We start from the raw sequence: 23,128 nt of genomic DNA, 5'->3' as shown, positions 1-23,128 counted from the left end.
AAAATTTAGCATTTTAGTAAATGAATTCAGACCCTTATGGAAATTAAGTGTTTGCACTCATAAATGTTGCGAACATATGCCAATTTTAAGAATTTTGATTGAAATTATCTGTCACAGTTACCAGTATGACATTTGAACTTACAATTTTTACATTTCATACAGTAAGTTTAGACTGTTTAAAATTTAATTTTAAAGAATTTTGAGCAAAATATAAAGGTAGCAGTTTACCATTTAATGCTGAAATTATCAATTTTAACATTTCATAGAATGATGTGAGACCCTCATGCTTTTTAAATGTACTTTCACTGAAAAATTACTTTTTCAATCTTGAAGTTTGTGGGAATTACCTTACAACTGAAAATTATCGGCTACCGTTTTTTAAACTTAGAACAGAATCACAGACTTTTGATTATTTTTTTATGAATAAATTAAATTTGATTACAGGTCTATAACTGAATGTAAAAAATAAACGATGATATTTTTGAACGATGGTCGATGAGTGTCTGGGTCTTGAACGACGAAAATGAACCACCGAGTGATTGTGTTTTCTTTGTCGCGATCCAGGGAAGTTTTTATCAGGATCTGCCAGGAACTAGGAAAAATGTTATCTGACCCAAAACAGCCTCTGTCAGACCCTGTTAGGATTTCTGTTCTATCTGCTGTCGTAGAACAGTTTTCCTTACAGATTCTGACAGAATTGAAGAGAAGTTAGAAATGATCACAACCGTAAATGGAATGGAATACGAGGTCGTTCCAGAATGTGCAACCCCTTTTGTTTTTGAAAAACACAACTTTATTGTAGTGGAAAATGCTTTCTCTAGTCTGCATTTATTTAAAATAATGACACATACTTGACTGGGATTACAGGCAAGGGGTTACAGAAACGGAATGCCTAAATAATGTTGCTCAATAAAGGTTAATCCGGGAAAAAGAATCGTGTGTCAGACAGAGTGGACAAATGATGGCATTAAAGTACGGCGACAGAAAACCTGTGACTTTCCTTTCCACAATTCAACCACCAAAGTAAGTTGGTCTTGTATACATGTATACATGTAATTGTAGGAATTTATCAGAGAATAAATATAGTGTAGAAAAGCTTACATTAGAGAGTAGTGGTAATGACAAGTATTCCGCGCATTTGTAAAAAGTTGCATTTTATTATTGTTATCGGAATAATGACGGGCTTAGGTAATAGACAATTTTCAATTTAAACGTTATCTGTAAGTTTTTTCTGCAAATAGAAAAGAGTAATTAAGGGAACCAAGATTCTAGCAGAAATCAAAAGAATGTAATGCAGAGACAAAGACCAGGAACGGAAAACAGAAACGCACATCAAAGAACATAAAGTAACCAAAATAATACATACAAAGTGACAAAAGTAAATGAGCAACTAAATGCTGGGAGCCTGGATCATGTAGGGTAAGCGTCGAAATGATATTATATTTACCTTCATACTTATCAGATTAAAGATGGTGTTCTCCTCTGCACAGTTTTAACAGCTCCTTTTGTGTTGGGCAAGTTAACAACTTTATAGAACCCATCTTTAATAAGACGAAGTTGTTTGTCTGTTAATAGAAGTTTTATGTTATTGATTCTTTCACAAATGGATGCTTTATAACTCACTGGGATTTCTGTATAAACATCCATAGAGTTTATTCCAGTTTTCCTAAAAATCCTTATCATTTATACACAGAAAACTACCTATTATCAGTAACCACTGCTTTGAGGAACTATTCTCAATAATTCGACATTTTTAGCACCTCGGCAGATGTTACCAGAAACAGCAGACTGGGTTTCACTATTTGTGCATCTAGTCCAGGTTTCCTGTTTTATTGGAGTCCGTGTCGTTCTTTTTCGCGTGTTCATTTTGGTTCTTTTGATATTTTTTTCGTGTGTCTATTCCCTTTGACTATCATTTATCCCTAGATTGTGCGTGTTTTGTTTATTACTGTTTGTATCCTGGAGGAACATTTGATTACCATTCGCAACATTTCCCATAGCTCCTCGGAAGTCTGAGTAACTATAGCCCGGGTGTCAAAAGAATAGGCCTGCAGTAGCGCTATGCTTGTCGTAAAAGGCGACTAAATAGTGCTCAGGACCCTAGCCGGGGGCTACGGCGCTCTACCCACAGAGCAACTGGAATGTGTGCCCCGGGTGGTGGAATGAGATACCTGCTGGGGTTGTCAGGCTAAACTATGGAAAACCTGACCGCAAACCATAGTGGTGCAACGTGTTCGGAAAGACGCTACGTTCCTCGCACGTTAAAAAACCCTACTGTGGTATTCCCCCGGCGTAGGAACCATAGGGCTCCACCACAGGAGGCTAAAATGCCTGACCCTACCCACCTCTCCCTGTTTCCAGTGGCAATCAAAATTTGTCGGCCCTATTGTCCTTGTGTCCCATTCCATTTTTTATTTTATCATCATTTCATGTTCATTTTATCATCCATTTCATGTTCATCGCCTGAATATAGCTGAAATATTGCTGCTCGAACTTTAAACTTTAACAAACAAAACAAACCAAGAAAAAAAACGGACGTAATTTTATGCATAAATTCTTTTGAAAAATGACGCATAAAAATAAATATCCCGTATACTAAAGCTAATTCCCCCTCCCCCTCTTCCCCCTGTCGGCATATGTTATGCTAGTGGTCTTTTAATTCGTTTGAAATATACTCTTTTTTATACATTTTGTTCATGTAAGTATTTTTTTGTTGGGAGAGAAACATGATGAAAGAACTGTATGTGACACCAATTTTAATGCTGTGTAGTGAATTTAATTTTTGACGTATTGCAAAGTGGCGACATGAACTAGATATTGTAACTTCCGCTTCTATTTCTTAGCAGATGCTCATCCGGGTTTAAGAAATAATTTGTCCATTGCGATATTTTTGCAATTGCAAGTCTCTCGTCGTCCTAATGCTACAATGATAACAAACACATAATTTGTACCTATAACATGTAGTACATGGACAGCACAATCATAACGAGAATAAATATGGTGAATATATTAAAGAGTCAACAATCCCACCGAGATAAAAATGGCAGCCCATGGCTATCCATTGGTCTTCAATTAACGACGAGGAAACCCTGACACCACATGGCAGGCTGCAGCTTTCCTATAACACAGGTGCAGCATAATAGTTGGATTTAAAGTTTTCAATGACAACTTTAGATATATAGGTACTGTCTATAATGGTCAATCGAAGTAATCTATATCCTTTGCTCGTTTGGTTATGATAGTTTTTGTCGTACGATTTCTAAAGAAATACCTTTCATGAAACCCAAAACAATCTTACGGATTCAGTCATACGTGCTGGCCTGTTTTTGTTTGTTTGTTTTTGTTTCTTTTTTTGTGGAGGTTTATATTGTAAGTACATCATGTCTTGTTTTGCGTTTTCTTATTTTCATTTTTTTCTTACATTTTTATTATGTATTCTATTTTGTGTATGTATATTATCCTTCCAGTTTTGATATTCCTATATATTTTTTCCCGATTTTTGCTCAGTAGACCCACGGGACCATGTGAGCTATTGAGATAAATATTTCTCAGATATCATGCACAAAATGACCTGGTTGTTTAGGCGTAAAACAATATGGTAGCCAATAATGAAAAAAAAAACATACGTAACAAGGATGTGCAATGTTTTTGTGTCGGGATTTGAACTGAGTATGGGGAATAGAAGTATAATGAGTTGACAAATTGTAGATTTTAATGTTATTTTATTTTGAAAATTATCTTTTTCTCCGAAAACAAAATTGACTGGAGGTAGGCATGATTTTTCCTTAGAGCTTTCTGCGCAAAATTGCTATTGATATTTTTGACTTGTAAATAAACATGCCACTAGTTCAAATTACAGAATTTTGCCAATATCTCAAAAAAAAAAGGTTTGGTTTAGTTGACATCTGAGATATTTTTGGAAAAATCTGTTGACGGATGTTTGAGTTATGGTTCTTGAAATGGATCTTGTCCCCAATTGTACATTTCCAAATTTGGAAATCTTCTCTATTGAATTCTTCATTGATTGTCATAAAACTTAGTGTAGCTGTTTCTTACAATGTCTTTGATAATCTGTATGTGGGGACTTTAGATTGGGCGAAAAACATGACAAATGTTGCTAAAGATATACCATAGGGGTCAAATTACAGAATTTTGTAAATTTCTCAAAAACATCTAGGTTTGGATTAAATCTGACTGGGTGTAAAACTTGTTCAGCATGATGAGATGGGCCTATGCCGAAACTTTCAGAAAGATCCATTTACATTTCCCAATTAAAACAACTCATACGTTCTGCCAGAGCTTGTCGAAACTACGCAGACTTTTTGTATCGCGCTAGAACTGTAACAAATAGGCTTCTGGAACAGGGTTATGTTGCTACAAGATTGAAGTCATCACTACGGAAGTTTTATGGTCGTCATCATGAACTCCTAGATCGTTATGGTGTATCCATCTTTCACCATGAAAACTGATTTATTCAACGGGTCATACTTTTCTTGTCCTGGTTTGTCTACCCCGGACTTAATTGTTTATGAACAATTGGGCCGGTGTTTCTGGAAAAGCAGAGGACTCTTACACTACCGGTGCACCTGGGCCATGCTCGCAGTTTTTAGTGGATTCCGAGTTGCTCATTTGCTTTTATTACTTTGTATGTATGATTTTAGTTACTTTATGTTCTTTGTTGTGTATGTCTGTTTTCCATGCCTGATCTTTGTCCCTGGATTGCATTCTTTTGATTACCGCTATAACCTTTGTTGACAAACGGTAGTGGAAGAAGTGATCGTTTTTCTTCATCTCGAGGTTCTGCAATAGCCTTTTATAATTGAAAAGTTTGGATGCAATGGGTGAAGTATAGGAATATAAAATAATTGGTGTGGATTTGTCTTTGAAATATGGGGGAATTTGTTGGTAACGTTTTTGTGATGTTTAATTAATTAATTGCATCTATACCTTTGTTGACAAACGGTAGTGGAGGAAGTGATCGTTTTTCTTCATTTTGACTTTTCACACAAACTGGTTTAAAGAGTCTTTGGAAACGAATATTCAAAATGATGGGAACAAGTCTGTATAATGATGAGGTAGGGTCAGAAACAGGAGTGTTAAGACTTGTTTTGTAAAGGGAGTGTAGTAGAGTGAGAGGTATAGAATAAAGTTTGGTTCTAATGTGATGAAGTCCAAGAGGTTTTTGTATGAAAGGAAGGAGGCCATCTATGGAGACATCATGTAACGTATAGTGGCGATGGCCATGACTCCTTTCCCGTCTTGGAGTTTTGTCATTTAAATTCATCACATTTATGCTACTGTTATATTGGCTTGAAAGGTTTCATATACTTTTGATGTTGTTATTGCATTCTTAAGGTATTGCAGTACCTAGTCTGCATATCCAGCACTCCTCTTTTCCCATACGATAGTTTTTACTTAGAACGGGACTGTTCGTAGGATGGTAATTTTTTTTCTAAAATACGAACTTTCATGGAGAGGATTGAATGATCTTGTTGATTAAAGTGTTCCCGATAAACTTTTGGGAATTTGGTGGTGTTAATTCCCGGACGATGACCGCACATTCTTTTGTTTAATCGTTCTTGCATTTCTCAGACATATACTAAACCATATACGTTGCATTCTAATCCATATATTAAGTTTGTTGATTTGCAACTTAAGTCATCCTGACTTCTTTTATGGAAGGCTTTGTTTGTAAAGAAACTGAAGACGTAAGGGTCTGTTATAAGAATGTTGCATGTTTTGCAATTTTTAATACCATATTTTTGATATGGCACAATGTGATTCGTCATCGTTGTAGTCAAATATATCATTTAAAGTGATGGAACATGATTTGATAATTTTGAAGTAGTCAGGTTGTTTGTACTGGAATAGATGGTCTGCAGACTGAACGTGTGATTGGGTACTTTTAGTTGAATTGGTCGGGGCAATTTCCATACCAGATGTGAGTGTGCTAAAATTCCCATCTGGGGTCACCACATACTTATAAGACAACAGAGTGTCCGATCTGCTGTCAGGTTCGGACTTTTTTATACTGGGCGACGTCCGAGTCAGTTGTTCTTTCATTCCTCCTGTTAAAACCATTAATTAAAAAAAATGTATTACTGGGTTGATGATACCCTCGGGGACAAAATCCACCAGCAGAGGTATCGACCCAGTGGTGTGAAAGAGTAATCAAGGGAACCAAGGTTATAGCGGTAATTAAAAGAATGTAATTCAGGGACAAAGACCCGACATGGAATACAGACATACGCAACAAAGAACATACAGTAACTAAAATCATAAATACAAAGTAACAAAAGCAAATGAGCAACTTGAACTCCACTAAAAACTGGGAGCATGGACCAGGTGCACCGGTAGGGTAAGCGTCCTCTGCTTTTCTAGAAAAATCCGCCGAGTTGCTCATAAAAAGTCAAGTCCGGGGTAGACAAACTTGAGATGTAGCACTTCTAAAAAAACAAATATCTACCCATCACCACATGGACATGCTACGAAGTGCGAGCCAAGATTTATTTACAGATAAAGTCTAGACTTTAAATCACCGATGTGTATATATAAATTACAATAATAAGTATTATTATGTATCAGAGGAAACAATATCTATTCTTCAAATTTTGAATGTTATGAATAAATCTGTGTAAGGAAATTTTCAATAATATATGGCTTTGTATAAAATAAATGAACGTAAATGACACCCTCATAAAATAAAATGGTATGATAAGGAACGATTTTAATGAGGTTTTGGCATAATTTGAATTGATCCTTTAAAGATAATTCGCGTGTGAAGACCATTATAAATTGTTTAAATATAGCTTACCTCCAAAGTTTATTCTAATAATTTCTCATGGTACAATCTACATTGTAAGTTAATCTTTATACTTTAAAAAATGCTATTGAATATTAATAGTACCCGCGTGACATACAATAGCCAAAACCGGAAGACCCTTGGCTTGCAGTCGAACTTTTGAAAGCATTTGCAGTAGGTTTTAAATTTGGCTGGATAAGGAATTGTTTGATTATGCATTTAAATTAACTTACAAAAAATGAACATACTTTGTATGAGCGTAGGATACAATGTCATGTATGTAATGGTTTGGTTAACAAAATCATTCATGCAAATTTAACTTTAATGAAAATATAGATGCAATAAGGCAATTAAACTTACAATAATGTCCGTGTCGTTTACACACAAACTATTTTTGTGTCATAAAAAACTAAAATTAATACTTTGTTTTATAAGTAGTATCTGCTTCTTATGTTTTACAATTAGTACATATGACAAAACAATGAATGATGTCTTACAAAAACGTACGATGATGATTTACAAAGACAATGGAAGCATTAATAAACACAGATACTCCCAAACAGCAAAAGAATTTATGCTAAATTTTGGCAATAAAACAATTCGATATAATACATTAGAATGGCTGACACCTTCAACGTTTAATGTTGTTTATGCAAGTGAAGCAACAATATTGTTTCCAAGTGGACTTGTGTTCAATGGGTTACATACCTTTCATTTTGGAAAATGGTACTGGACTAACGTGAAAAAGACGAATCAAATAAAACAGATTTATCATGACGATTTTGTTTTTACATTCATTCAAATATGGAACAACTTTTATCAGCATATATTTTTCGATACTTTACCAAAAGCACGTCTTGTTTGCAAATGGCTACAGATAAATAAAAGGATAAACATATTAGTGTACAACACACTGCAAAGGGAACTTATTCAAGTTGTGTGCAGCCTCCCTAATAGAAGGTTTAAGAATCTAAACTCAAATGCACAGTTTAGGGGCATTTATTTGTCTTTTTTTCGGTGATTCTGTTTACAAAATGGGAATAGTACGACCTGGTTGTTTACAATCTCTCGGCTCACATAATAAAGCAGGGTATGATGTATTATACCTACCTCGAACAAAAGGAAAACCAAGATCAGTGAGAAATGAACATAACGTATTGGTTTTATTAAGAAAGTTTTGGCCTAATCTTAAAATTGTTAATTTAACAAACAACTGGAAACCTAACCGGAAACATTTTTCGTCAGCACGTATTATTATTGGCCCACATGGAGGAGGTATGTCTAATCTGATATTTGCTCCCATCAATACAACAGTTGTTGAATTTTTACCTATTGAACGATTGAAACTAACTGGAAAGAACGAACGGCCTTGCTACCTTGGCTTAGCTAAAGGTCTTGGTTTCAAATATTTTGCTGTTGAGCCGGAAATATTTTCTTTCGACAGCGAAATGAGAGTTTCCTTAAAACAGCTTGAATTTGTTGCAAAACGCATTCAATGAAAAGAAGAGGTTTAAAATTGCGATTTATACCAAAAAGGTATCATTGCGATTCTGACAATCTCTCATTTAACCCTTTTATAAGATAAACTATTTTTGAAAATCCATCTAATGGGTTGGTTATTACGAAATATATCTGAATGTATAATTATATGCAGAATCGCAAATTATTAAGACAATAAACTTTATTATATTACAAAATGTTTTACACTGTAATCGCCTTTGCCTGTATGTTTAACCCCAATTTCCTTTACAAATAGAACTCTACGTCAAATATGACGACTTGTTTCCCCAATATTAACTATTAATTTCTATGCGATAACTTTCAAGCTTCCACAGCCTAAGGAATTTTCATCTCATAGCTCACACCTTTTGAAAGAAATTGTTGTCCAAATGCCACTTTTCCTCTCACAAAAAAGAACGGAATCAATTCGTTACTCCGAAAGTTTTACCATCGTAACTTTGGCTTGGTTAATTGTTATAGATTATCTATTTACAGAATTACTGACGAACTTCATTTGTTATTGTAGTTTTCAATCGCCAAGCCAAAGCTTCATAAGTCAGCAGGGCGGTTGACTTGCAAGAAGCAGGACATTCCAGATAAGCTGCACAATTTCAATTATAATCACACTACTGTAGTGTTAAAATTACACAGAGATAATTTTCATTCACTTTGATATCTTTCAAGTATTTTTTTGGCGAGATGTTAATTGTTTCGTATGATTTATTACTATGTTAAATCAAGTTCAAGATCAAATCCCAACATTTTCAGATATAGAATTGGTTTAACTCTATTTTTATGGTGTCTTTTAATAGTAACTTAATTTGTCGAATTCGAATACTATCTTCTATTTTCGCATTACTTACTTTATTTAAATCATGAAACCTTGTTGAATTAAAAGATATCGCACGGATATTTTTGACGAGATACATTTGTGATTCTTGTGAGGAGCCGCATCATTGTAGCTAGACTTTTACCGATTATACTTATTTGCATCATGACGGGTGTGGCTAGCAGATTTGGAAAAGCTCACCCTGATGCACATGATGTATATTTCCGCATTTTATGCAATTCATATTGAAAAATACTCAGTTTCTGCTAAAATAATGAGTAATGATTGTTTTTTTTTGTAAATTGTTCTTTGTACTGATGTGGCCGCTAATTTACCGATTATGACGCCAAAGCATCCATATGCTATTTAATCACCACTAGTATATTCACGCCGTAAAGAAAGACGATGTTTAGCGCTGTAAAACCTATATTAAACCCACCGTTTTGTTTAGAATGCCTGTTCAGGACCATTGCAGTACCAGCTGCTACGGTGGTGTAATATATATTTTACACGATCTGTTTTAGAGTGATCAAAGGAACCAAAGTTATAGCGGTAATCAATATAATATAATCCAGGGACAAAGACCAGACATGGAAAACAGACAAAAAAGAACATAAATCAACCAAAATCATACACACAAAGTAACAAAAGCAAATAAGCAAATCGGACTTCACTAAAAACTGGGAGCAGGTGTATCTGTAGGGTAAGCGTCCTCTGCTTTTCTAGAAACACCCGCCGAGTTGCTCATAAAAAGTCAAGTCCGGGGTAGACAAACGAGGAAAGGAAAACCATGACCCGTTTAACAAATCAGCCCCCACGGTGCAGACGGACACACAACCTCCGTAGCGATGACTCCAATCATGCAGCAACATAACCCTGTGAAGTATAGGAATATGAAATAATTGGTATGATTTGTCTATGAAATATGAGGGAAATTTGTTGGTAACCTTTTTGTGATGGAGGATGTTAGGCAAATTAATTGCATATATATACCTTTGTTGACAAACGGTATTGGTAGAAATGATCTTTCTTCTTCATCTTGACTTTTCACACAAACTGGTTTGAAAAGTCGGTCGAAACCAATATCTAAAATGATGGCAACAAGTCTCCATAATGATGAGGTAGGGTCAGGAACAGGAGTTTCAAGACTTGTTTTGTAAAGGGAATGTAGTAGATTGAGAGATATAGAATAGAGTTTGGTTCTAATGTGATGAAGTCCAAGAGATTTTTGTATGAGAGGAAGGAGAGTATCTATTGAAAAATCATGTAACTAAGGTGACGTATAGTGGCGATGGCCGTGACTTCTTCCCCGTCTTGGAGCTTTGTCAAATAAATTCATCACATTTATGCTAATGTTATACTGACTTGAAAGGTTTCCTATACTTTTGATGTTGTCATTGCATCCTTAAGGTATTGCAGTACCTAGTCTGCGTATCCAGTACTCCTATCTTTCCCCACAATAGTTTTAACTTAGAACGGGACTGTTCGTAGGATGGTAATTTTTGTTCTAAAATACGAACTTTCATAGAGATGATTGAATGATCTTGTTGATTAAAATGTTGATAAACTGCAGGGAATTTGATGGTATTTATTCCCGAACGATGACCGCACATTCTTTTGTTTAATTGTTCTTGTGTTCCACGACATATATAAGACCGCATAAGTTGCATTCTAATCCATATATTAAGTTTGTTAATTTACAACTTAATTTACAAATTCTCATCGTTGTAGACAAATATATCATTTAAAGTGATGGAACATGGTTTGATTATTCTTAGTTGGAATTGTCGGGGCACTATCCACACTAGATGTGAGCGTGGTAAGGTTTCCATCTGGGGACCAAAGGTAGACCAGAAAACAACCGGACACAATTCTATTAACACCTATCACGATCTTGGACAGGACAGGACAGGACAGGCGATGACAGGACATGTTCGGTGAAGAGAAGTTTCTGTGAACTCTTGTCAACACCTGCCTTAATTCATGATAGCATTTCATCGTTTTTCCACAGTCATTTATCAGAAACTTACAGTAGACAACAAGTCTACAATCACTGTTCCTTTGACAGACAGTATTTTTGCTTCATGTTAAAACCATACTGAAATAAATAGCATTAAAGAACTAATGGATTCAACCATTAAAATGAATTGATATGACAAAAAAACCTTGAAGAGGATATGAGATTTTATAATAATATATACCAAAGATAGACCAGAAATCAAAAGACTGCCAAACAAATATTCAGTTTTATGTCAATGAACCTGCGAGAATGGGCCTCAAACTCACATGCATTCATGGATTGCATTCCAAAGGACGATAAAGTGAAGGGAGATAAAATGAACATTTTAGGCTTGACATGGACAATAACTGATGATTATTTAACAGTGAGTAAAATTAACAGAGAAAACAAGATGGTTCCAATTACTACAAGAGAGGTACTTCAGAGATTATCTTCCATCTTTCATTTTTGATCCACTTGGATTTTTCACACCTGTGAGTTTGAAGGCTAAGTTATTCATCAAGATGTTATGGAATCAAATATTGGTCTGGGATGATCAACTGGAGAATGGTGATGCTTTGAGATTGAAAGAGTTATGTGGTGATTTAATCATGGTGTCAGGTTGTCGTATTCCTAAATGTATTATAATTGGTGGCAACATAAAGTACCTATTGTGCTTCCTCTGAACGAAAACTTTCAGGCAGTGCTCAAACTAACTTCAATCAGTTCAATGCCATGATTTCAAGCTGGGAGGGAAAAATGTTCTTGTGTTGCTTGTAGCGACTGTTAATCCATGCGTGTAGCAGCGACCTCGAAACCATATGTTAGTTGATTTTATTTTGTTTTGTTGACTGTCTGTTTTGCTTTTCGTTCCATTAATTGATTTGCTCTTTTAAAAATTGCTATCTATGTGGTTACTCTGCATGTGTCTGTCTTATTATAACTGTTTGTCTTATTGCTTTGTGAATGTATATTACATGTAGGCATGCACTGTATAGCTATTTATGTACCTTATATCGGTTATAAAAGTTCTCTAGAGCTTATTTTGTATTCTTGTAATGAACTTGTCCACTTAAAATAAAGCTTATTTGATTTGTAACAATTTAGGGCAGGCTAAGACAACCGAATACAATTTTATTAACACTTATCACGACCTTGGACAGGAGATGACAGTATTTTTGGTTCATATTAAACCATACTGAATAAAATATCATTAAAGAAGTAATGGATTCAACCATAAAAATGAATTGAAATGACAAAAAAAACCTTGAAGAGGGTATGAGATTTATATAATAATATATACCAAAGTTGACCACAATTAGCAAATGATATCGAAATAACACAAAATAATAATGAATAACAAGCAAGCCACAAAAGGTAACTACCCTATCGGTGTACCTGGTCCATGCTCCCAGTTTTTAGTGGAGTCCGAGTTGCCCATTTGCATTTGATACTTTGTATGTATTATTTTAGTTACTTATTGTTCTTTGGTGTGTATGTCTGTTTCCCATGTTTGGTCTTGTCCCTGGATTACTTTCTTTTGATTTCCGCTTGAATCTTGGTTTCATGTTTACTCTTTCATATTCATGGCAAGAAATGAAAACACGAAAGGTTATAACCCATCTTAAAAAAATTACAAATAAATAAAATTAAAAAAATAAATCTACAACATTGTGTGTTGCAGATAATAAATATGAGCAAGCAATTAACACCTTTTGTAAATCATCTGCATTCATTATCTTATATGAACTCCTTTTGTTTGATTAAGTTTCATTATAATTTCGGATGGATGTTTGTCGTACTTTTTGTTGCTTCTCCTTTTTTTGATATTTAGTTTGTTTCGTTATTGATATATGTTAGCAGCTAAAGTAACCCTTTCTATGCTTTTTAAATAAGTGTTTATATTCATTCATAAATGCCCTTGTGTGATTTCATCTCTTCATTTCTTTGTGAATCCAATATATTCTATATAATTTCAACTCGCTGCCGAAATGCTTTACAGACCTGTCCAACATTTGCTCAGTTTAATGTTGCATTTCTGTTGATCATTAGATCAATAACATTCTGTAATAAAGTATCGTTTTCTTTTTTTCTTAATTTTAAATTTTTAAATAGTATACAGTTCTTGAACGTTGCATTTCAGAATCTACAATCGGTAGTTTATTTGGAGTTTCTGTCGTAACAATCTATGAAACACCCCTTAGTATTGCTATTATCCGATTTTACTTTCTGGATAATTTTGATATCATGTTTAAGATAAGAAGGGGGCATTTATTTGAGACTTCTTTTATTCCTTGGAAAAATATATATATTTACAACGTCTCAGAATGTGACAGCGGTACGAGTTTGAGTCCCGCAGAGGGAACGACCAAAAATGTACTTTCCAAATTTGACAGTTCTAACATCGTTGGGAATTTTTCAGACCCTTCTATAAGTTAACCTTATCTTCCATGTATCATTTAATTATAGATACACTTTTGTATCTTAAGGTATCGACAATTACCACATCCCGATCTATACATATTTTTCCTGTATCAATTTGATCTGATGGAGCAGTGTAGCAAATAGAGTTGTCACATTCTGAGACGTTGTATAATATTGATTTTTTGTGACATGCATCATTAATTTGATCTTCTCTCCTACATAATGACATCTACATGAACTGTCCCGTATGTACTACCATACATCGAGTACTAAGTAACACCTCTAGATTAATCTTACGAGAAGGAATGATCCGGCCAGCGAAAGCTATATTTTTATATAGCCGAGCTGGCCAAGTGGCATAGGGCGCTGGAATTAGTACATGCCTTTTGCACCTGATTTATAAGGGTTGTTGTTTTTTGTTTGTATTTTTTGTTTGTTTTTTTGTTTGTTTTTTGTTTGTTTTTGTTTTTGTTTTTGTTTTTGTTTTGTTTGTTTGTTTGTTTTGCAATGATTACAATTTCTCTTCTTTCCAAATGAGGTTTACTGATATTTACTGTATTTCTTTTTTTTTTGTGTGTATAGTTCATTGAACTCAATATATATTTGCGTAACTTCATCTTGTTACCAACTATACTTAAAAGGCATTCAATTATTCTTGTGTATGACATGGTTAATTTTATCAATACCAGTTAGTTTTATGGCTTATGTAAAGTATATATTATTATAGTCAGTGTATGAAATGTGCTTTCAGTGAATTATTTCGTCAATACCATTTGATAGCGTAATCAAGAGACCCAAGGTTATAGCGGTAATCAAAAGAATGTGATCTAGGGACAAAGACCAGACATGGACAACAGACATACAAAACAAAGAACTCAGAGTAACTAAAATCATACATACGAAATAACAAAAGCAAATGAGCAACTCGGATTTCACTTAAAACTGGGAGCATGGACCAGGTGGACCGGTAGGATAAGCGTCCTCTTCTTTTCTAGAAACACCCGCCGAGTTGCTTATAAAAAGCCGGAGTAGACAGACGAGGAAAGGAAAGCTATGACCCGTTGAACAAATCAGTTGTCATGGTGCTTATGGATACACCATAACGATCCACGAGTTCATGATGATGACCATAAAACTTCTGTAGTGATGACTTCAATCTTGTAACAACATAACCCTGTTCAAGAAGCCTATTCTATTAGACAGTTCTAGTGCGATACAAAAAAATGCGTAGTTTCGGCAAGCTCTGGCAAAACGTATGAGTTGTGATATGAACACTCCATACGCAGGTGCCGAAGGGACGTTGCCACAGATGAAAGGAAGGAAAGTTGACAATTGGGAATGAAAAGTCATCACGTTTGTCGTAAAGTTTGGTCAATTGTTTTCCTTTACCATCGATTTCTAAGTGTAGGTCAATATTAAAATTACTTCATCGAGAACAGTTGTATACATCTACAAACTTTACAGACTTATATTCAAGCAATTAGAGTAATTTTGCAATCAAATATCAAGTAATGTCGAAAACTCGAATCAATGTATATAACTACTAAAGTAGTTTTTAACCGCAAAAATAACTTTAATTTACGCTTCATTGATTTGCTTTATGGAAAGTAAAATCAAAAGAGTTAGAGAAAAAAGTATTGATATTTGATTTTTATCTTCATCAAAATGAGAAGGAACATGAATTTATTATTTTTTTTTTTTGAAATTCTAAAACAAATAAATAAGAATGTTAAATAGAGAAAAAAAAATGAAATTAAAAACTTACTCTTTCTTTTAAATTTGATGAGTTCAATTTACCTTATCTAAGTCTTGCAAATGTACGATATATTTTTAAAATTCATCATGCGTTAGATTTCGTCATAAAATGATTTGGCTTATATTATTTTTCAAGTTTCAGTTCGAGCACTTTTTTTTTAAATTTTTGTGAAAATTTCAGAAATTTTCAACTTTTCAAAAGCTTATGTTTGCTTTTTTAGCCATAAACAGGAACGCGTCTAAGTCTGATTATATGAAATTACCACACGGGATATATTGTGCTGTCCCTTGATTTAATCCACAAATTACCTACTGAGCTTTTTTCTCCATGTTACAGTTTCTCTGTATCTACTTTTTAGCTGGTACACTGTAATGTACATGTTTATTGAAATTATTTGATGCGTTCAATCACTGTATAAAAAGTATATGTCTAAAATCAAAATAAGGTGTGGTTTTAAGGGATTTGTTTAGATGGAATTTTTTGTCGCTGTTTTGTTGTTTATTACTTGTTTTCATCTATTGGTTTAATTGAAAATAAAAGGTAAGATTTATTGTTAGTCTTACTGTTTCCTGACATTTAAACTTTGTAATCCAGCACTTAAAACCAATTAATTTTATCAGACGTGTAATTTGTGGGATATACATGATCGGTACGTTTTTTTAAAGTGTTCTATATCATATAGAGCAAAATACTAAACGTCGTATTTATCATGATCTAGACGCAATAATAATAGGTTAATCAATTGGAAAAGTGAATAAACAAAATATGACCTCGAATCCCGGAGAACGCCTATATGTTACCAATCGAATATTCTATTTATTATATAGATATATAGAGTTCGTAAATCACTGCTATCTGTATAATAATACTTTAGTGTATTAGCCCCTGTTGTCACGTTCGTTTGTTTGTTTTTTCTTTTGTAGGAGTTCATAGATTTGTATGGTCTGGTTTTGACTTACATGATTTTAGACTTGGTCTATGATGGACGGACCTCATCCGTTGCATCGCAAGCTTTTTATGACTTGGTAACATGCATTGTAGGAGTACGAAAACATGTAGGCGCGAGTGTACTAAATAACAATATAATACAAAGTCCAGACTGTCTTAGATTATCTCTTGTTTTCGACATCAATCTGCTTTAAAAATACAAATTATTTTGGAGCATGATATAAAGGATAATGTGTTTCTACGGACGTCGTTTGAGACATTTTGAATTGATCAACATGTACCTGTACATCATTTCATAATTGCCTTTGAGGGTCTATTAGTGTAGTATAAATGTAGATGTTATCTGAAGTGACAAAATTTGAGAATTAAGACCATTGCATGATTATTTGCAATATCCTACAGATTGTTCGAAGAAATCTTATTGCAAATTATTCCTTAATACATAGAAACAAATGTTTTGAAGACCTGATTAATAGCCTAGATTTACCTCGTATAATACAGCCCAAAATGTCAGGGAAAGTACGTGTATATGGAGAAACATTTACGGAGTGTACTCGCCTTTTTATATTGTTTTTAACAGAAGCTATATCTTACTAATCTACCGAGACCTGCTTCAGAGGAAAGTAAAGCGCTGTATAAAATCCGGAAGCTATTTAATTACATAGAATGCAGGACATTTTTGACCAGTGGATGCTCATTGGAGTAGGACATTTTAGCCTAAGATATTTCGGGATCGGGAAGCGGTGGTCTGGGGAAGGGAAGTGTGGATTAAATATCCCCCTGTCCAGCCCCTCGATACTGAATAAACTTTTTTTCTGCAAAGGCTAGCAATTGAGTGCTAAATTTATATATTATCAGTCGGAACGTCACTCTGTCACACTCTCTTAGACTTCAACATCCTTAGCTGAAATGCATGGAAAAGTTAGCATGACTGACTTATCGGGAAGACGTACTGATTTTTTTAGGAAAATTCCTTTTGATAAAATTGGATATGTAATACGCTGAACTAGATATTTTTGTGGTATTAACGTTGATACATCATTTCTTGATAAATATAATAATTTGTATTGCATAATTGCTCAGAAATGGATGGATTTGACATTATCGAGTCCGATCCACTGCATTCAAGAACTGCTGGATCCTATGTGGAATCTATTCTAATACATAGTAACCAGGTTGTGAATAAAGCTATAGTGCATGATAAGACCAATATAAACAAAACTATAAGTACGAACATTAATGGTACTGTAAGCCAGAAAAGATTATTAGAATCTGATACAGATGCAGATACACCCACAAAACTCAAACCTAATGACAATAGATCAAATAGCTTTCTGAACTCTGTGATTCAAAACAGAGATGAGTGAGCTCAAAGTGATCGTTCTTGGTCAAACAAATGGTACATGTATAAACAATATGCGTATTTCCTAAACAGAACGTATAAATACATTGGAAATTAACATGTCAAAAGTATTAGCAGAAGTGCTCATAGAGCGAAAAGTGAAACATGAAGTCGATCAAATGAAACGGGAGTTTAACTCACAATAAAATGATTTTAAAGACCAAATGTCCACGCTGGAAGCAAAAGTCTATGGTGTTAAACAATTGTACGCGTAAATCGAAACTGTCCAACATGAAAGTTGTAAAGGCGCGAATCCAAATAAATGGGAAAGTACGACAACATATTTGTCATGTATTGTAGACAATGTTTTTGCTACAACAGGGTCCTTGAAAACTAATGTAGCATTGGCACTCATTGACCTACTTAAAACTTTCACCCGTTTTAAAATTAAAGATCTCACGGCCTTTAACCACTTTGACAGAATCAATGTCTTCTTCTTCTTCTCGTTTTATCCATTTTCTTGCGTAGTCCTCCACGGCATCCTGAAGATGTTGATATTGCTCTAAGTTGTACCTCTCTCGATACAACTGACAATCATTTAGGAGATTTATTCTTAGACTTTTTAGTAGACGTAAATTTTTGTGTCTTAAATGGTCGCCTTGGGATCCAGAATAATTTCACATGTGTGTCAAAGAAAAGAAAATCAGTCGTTGACTACGTTTTAGTTCCGTACGAAAGTTTGCCAATAGTATTGGAATTTAAAATAAATACAATGTCATATTGGATTGAGAAACATAGCATGTGTGTGCCTGGCAAGCGTCCAGACCATTCTCTACTTGGATAAAAATTATTCTTCCCGATGAAGCGGCTGTCATTGAAAATGATGGACGTGTTTGAGTTGATACTTCAAAGTTATCAGCAGAGGTTTTGAATTCTCACATTAAGAGACTTCAAGATACTATACATCGCATTGAAAATGCACTCTTAATAAACAAAAGTGTAAATAAAGCGTATGATACATTTGTTAACTTTCTAATGAATGAAATGGATTTAGGTGGAACAGTGAAAAGTTCAAACACTTCTCATACCATGAACAGTAAAACCAAATTTATGAATAAGCCTTGGAATGACATGTTACAAGATAAATGGAATGCTGCCAATAGTAAAGAAAAAAACTGTTGTTTAAATGTACTCAGCACACAAACATTAAGCGTAACTGAAACAAGAATACTACCTTGCGCGTGATGATTTTGATAAACATTTACGAAAATTTAAACGATAGTATCAAATTAATTTCCAGGATATTTTATTTGATGGACTGGAAAAACCTAATTCTAGAGACTTTAGGAGACATATTGGTAAAATTTGAATTTCTTATGACAGAAAATATACAATACTATTAGAAGTAATAGATGAGAACGGTGAAATTATAACAGACCGCGATAGTGCATTAAAACGATGGGAATCAGACTATCATAAATTGTTGAATGACGTATCCGACGATTCACTGTATGACGACTGTAATTTGGAAATCATCAAGATACAAAGTATACAGGATTCTGCAAATGAGGACACAGTATAGGATTTTGCATGTCTGAATGAACCTATTTCACGCTATAAAGTTGAAGAAGCCGTGAAACATTTGACTTTGCGTTAAGCCGCTGGTATTGACAGTATTCCGTCAGAAGTCCTGATGAAAATTACCAGTGTTGATATGTTACATAAAATATAAACATTTTGTTTTGATAATAGTGTGTCGCCTCTTCAATGGAAACAAGGAATTATTAATCATATTGTTAAACCAAATAGTACTGATATTCGGTTATCGCTTACTTACCGCGGTATAATTTTATTATCAGTGTCATGGAAAACGTATTGTGATATCTTAAATCATAGATTTGTGTATTGGATAAAAGATTCGGAGTCATTGGTTGATGAACAATGTGGATTTCGTAGTAAAAGAAGCTGTTTGGATCATATCTATAGTTTATACACAATATTGAATGATCGCTACATGTAACTGTCACGTCTTTCTACTTTCGCCTGTTTTATTGATTTAAGGAAGGCGTTCGAAAATGTTATCAATAATTGTTTATGGTTCAAATTACCAAAATATGGTATGAATGGTGGGATAAAATAAAGCAATCAAAATATTATTTTTTTATGTAAAATAATTATCAACCAAAATTTAGAAGGACCTCAACACGATGCCAAGAGAGAAGTTTATAGATCCTTCACTTTGAAAGATTAATGAAGGGAACAAGGTTATAGCAGTAATCTAAAGAATGCAATCCAGGGACAAAGACCAGACATAGTAAACAGACACATACTACAAAGAACATAACGTAACTAAAATCATATATACAAAATGAAGTATGCATTTGACTTATTTGGAAAATATAACACATATCAATAAATGTGTCCATCTATTCCATATGAAAAAGAAGGAATACGATAAAAAATAATATATAGAATTATGTATAAAAAAATACAAAAGTTTGAGAAAATCCCCTTTTATTATTCATATCAAAAATGAAAATAACTAGAATTTTATGTGCAAGTGTATGTGTTCTAGGTCTTGAGTTTGTAAGAACCTTAAAATTGTTTGAAAATAAAACCTTTTAATTGATTCGAATATAATTACCAATAACTTGATGGTCTCTTTTATTTATCATTTGAAATCAATTAAAAACTGATTGTACTACATTGCCATGGACAGATGTTTGGCAAAATTAAAGAGGCCTAATACCTTTGACAGATATTTGAGTTATTTACTATGGTCATCACAATTGATTTTAAAATGGAAGCCTATTGACATTTCTATAGCAAACGAGACATCCAAATGAGTTCATTTGTTTTTATTTAAGAAAAGTCAAATATTATACATATTTCTGAATAAAGTGAACGTCTGTTTTCCTATAAAATTGCCAGCACACAGTTTCTACCGGGAAATTCATTTTTTCTCGATTTTTTCCGTCAATTTAATTAAAAATAAAATATGAAACCTTATATCTCTTATAGGAAAACAGACGTTCACTTTATTCAGAAATATGTATAATATTTGACTTTTCTTAAATAAAAACAAATGAACTCATTTGGATGTCTCGTTTGCTATAGAAATGTCAATAGGCTTCCATTTTAAAATCAATTGTGATGACCATAGTAAATAACTCAAATATCTGTCAAAGGTATTAGGCCTCTTTAGTTTTGCCAAACCTTTGTCCATGCGCAACGTAGTACAATCAGTTTTTAATTGATTTCAAATGTTACATAAAAGAGACCAATAAATTATTGGTAATTCTATTCAAATCAAGTAAAAGGTTTTATTTTCAAACTATTTTAAGGTTCTGTCAAAGTCAAACTCAATGTCTAGAACACACACTTGCACATAAAACTCTAATTATTTTCATTTTCATTTTTTTTACATGAATAATAAACGGGGATTTCTCAAACTTTTGTACTTTAATACATAATTCTACATATTATTTTTTAACGTATTCCTTCTTTTTCATGGAATAGATGGACACATTTATTGATATGTGTTATATTTTCCACATAAGTCAAATGCATACTTCAACTATAACATTGGTTCCCTTGATTACTCTTTCAAAGTAAAGGATTTATAAAATTCACTCTTGGCATCGTGTTGAGAACCTTCTAAATTTTGGTTGATAATTATTTTACATAAACAAGTAATATTTTGATTGCTCTGATTTATCCGTGTCGTGGGTATGTACTCTCTCCACAAAAACTCATTTATTATACTTTAAATATTTTGGTTCAATTCTATTAACTGTCCCAAGAACGTTTAATAACATTTTTAATTAAATACTTTTGTACTTGCCATTGTATTTTTTTAGACCAATTCTATAATTACAAAAATATGATGTGCATAATAAAATTACAAATTATTTCAGATAAGTACAGAAATACATTTTGAAGTATAAAAATATAAACCTTTCCAGATGTTCCAGTTTAAACTCTATTTGTGTATGTGGGCGTCCTATATCTTGTTTTTGGAAATCCTTATAAGATTCCACAACGTATTGGATGAGCGATCCTGTACTATCATGCATATATCGTATATTAATATGGTAGAGTCTGGTACGAATTAATAATTCCAAGACGAATAAGTACTGAGTGTAACTTTTATTATGATAGTATAAGCGAGGATCTCAGAATATACAACATGTTCAAATATATACTGTTCAATTATATAAGATACATCCTTAAATCAATGTGAGTCTGGACATTCTATGTGTCCAGTTTACTGGCCTTGCGTTTGATGTACTGACCCATTTTATTATTTCAGTACAAGTATTTTTGTCCTCCAGGTATCAATACATTTTGTTTATTACTTGTTTTTCACCGAGATATTTTTATACATGTGCATTTACTGACACATCCATTGTTTAGTCTTCATTTTCCATCTAGCTATAAAATGTCAAATTATTGTGGATCATCAAATATATTTCCTTCAATAAGACTTATCACACAGCTTTCGCTGGCCGGATCATTCCTCGCAGGATTAATCTAGGGCTGTAACTTAGTACACGATGTATGGTAGATCGAAACAGTTCATCTAGGTGTTATTAGGTGGGATAGAGGATCAAGTTAATGATGCATGTCACAACAAATCAATATTACACAAACGTCTCAGAATGTGACGACTCTATTCGTTGCACTCCTCTATGGAATAAAACGGATCCGATATCAACTTATAGATGGGTCTTAAAAATTCCCAACGATGTTAGAGCTGTCAACTTTATACACTCTTTAGTAATTATACAGATAGCAGTGATTTACTGAATTCTATATATCTATATAATAAAAAGAATAATCGATTGGTAATCGTAAATAACTGAAGTATGGCGACTAGTGCCAAGAACAATTCTGCACGCACATTACATATAGGCGTTCTCCGGCACTCGTGATCATATTTCATTTATTCACTCTTTACAATTAATTATCCTATTATTATTGCGTCTGGATCATGATAAGTAGAACTTTGAGTATTTTGCTATATATAATATGGAATACTTTAAAATCGTACCGATCATGTATATCCTACAAGTCTGACAAAATAATTGGTTTTATGTGCTAGATTACAAAGTTTAAATGATAGAAAACTGTCAAACTAACAATAAATCTTACCTTTTATTTTCAAATAAACCAATAGATGAAAACAATTAATAAACAACAAAACAGCGACATAAATTACATCTAAACAAATCCATTAAAACCACACCTTATTTTGATTTTAGATATATTCTTTTATACAGTAATTGAACGCATCAAATAATTTCAATAAACATGTACACTACAGTGTACTAGCCGAAACATACATACAGAGAAACTGTAACATGGGTACAAAAAGCTCAATAGGCTACTTGTGGATTAATCCCAATTCATCCCGTGTGGTAATTCAATTTAATAAGACTTAGACGCTTCCCTGTTTATAGGTAAAACAAAACAAACATAAGCTTTTAAAAAGTCGAAAATTTCTGAATTTTTTACAAAAATTAAAA

The 23,128-nt window shown here is 33.4% G+C and overlaps 4 long non-coding RNA genes across 4 annotated transcripts; 2 read left to right on the top strand and 2 right to left on the bottom strand.

The window, feature by feature from the left end:
- Nucleotides 1–635: 635 nt before the first annotated feature.
- Nucleotides 636–11,578, top strand: LOC148620540 (uncharacterized). The gene is made up of 2 exons (XR_015921871.1): nt 636–1,023; nt 10,910–11,578. It is a non-coding gene; the product is annotated as an uncharacterized LOC148620540 (long non-coding RNA).
- On the bottom strand, nt 2,555–7,099 carry LOC148620541 (uncharacterized). The gene is made up of 2 exons (XR_015921874.1): nt 6,815–7,099; nt 2,555–6,068 (listed from the first exon to the last, which is right to left on the bottom strand). It is a non-coding gene; the product is annotated as an uncharacterized LOC148620541 (long non-coding RNA).
- A 3,044-nt stretch (nt 11,579–14,622) lies between the features above and the next one.
- LOC148620539 (uncharacterized) lies at nt 14,623–19,756 on the top strand. The gene is made up of 2 exons (XR_015921870.1): nt 14,623–15,850; nt 16,234–19,756. It is a non-coding gene; the product is annotated as an uncharacterized LOC148620539 (long non-coding RNA).
- Nucleotides 19,757–21,734: 1,978 nt separating this feature from the next.
- Nucleotides 21,735–22,893, bottom strand: LOC148620538 (uncharacterized). Its single transcript, XR_015921869.1, has 2 exons — nt 22,755–22,893; nt 21,735–22,420 (listed from the first exon to the last, which is right to left on the bottom strand). It is a non-coding gene; the product is annotated as an uncharacterized LOC148620538 (long non-coding RNA).
- Nucleotides 22,894–23,128: the final 235 nt, after the last annotated feature.

This window comes from Perna viridis, chromosome 4, assembly GCF_037379345.1.
Source record: "Perna viridis isolate PV_CMFRI_1.1 ecotype Kerala chromosome 4, ASM3737934v1, whole genome shotgun sequence".
Lineage (NCBI taxonomy): Eukaryota > Metazoa > Mollusca > Bivalvia > Mytilida > Mytilidae > Perna > Perna viridis.
Note: the sequence above shows the minus strand (reverse complement) of the source record. Positions and strands in the feature narration are given on the sequence as shown.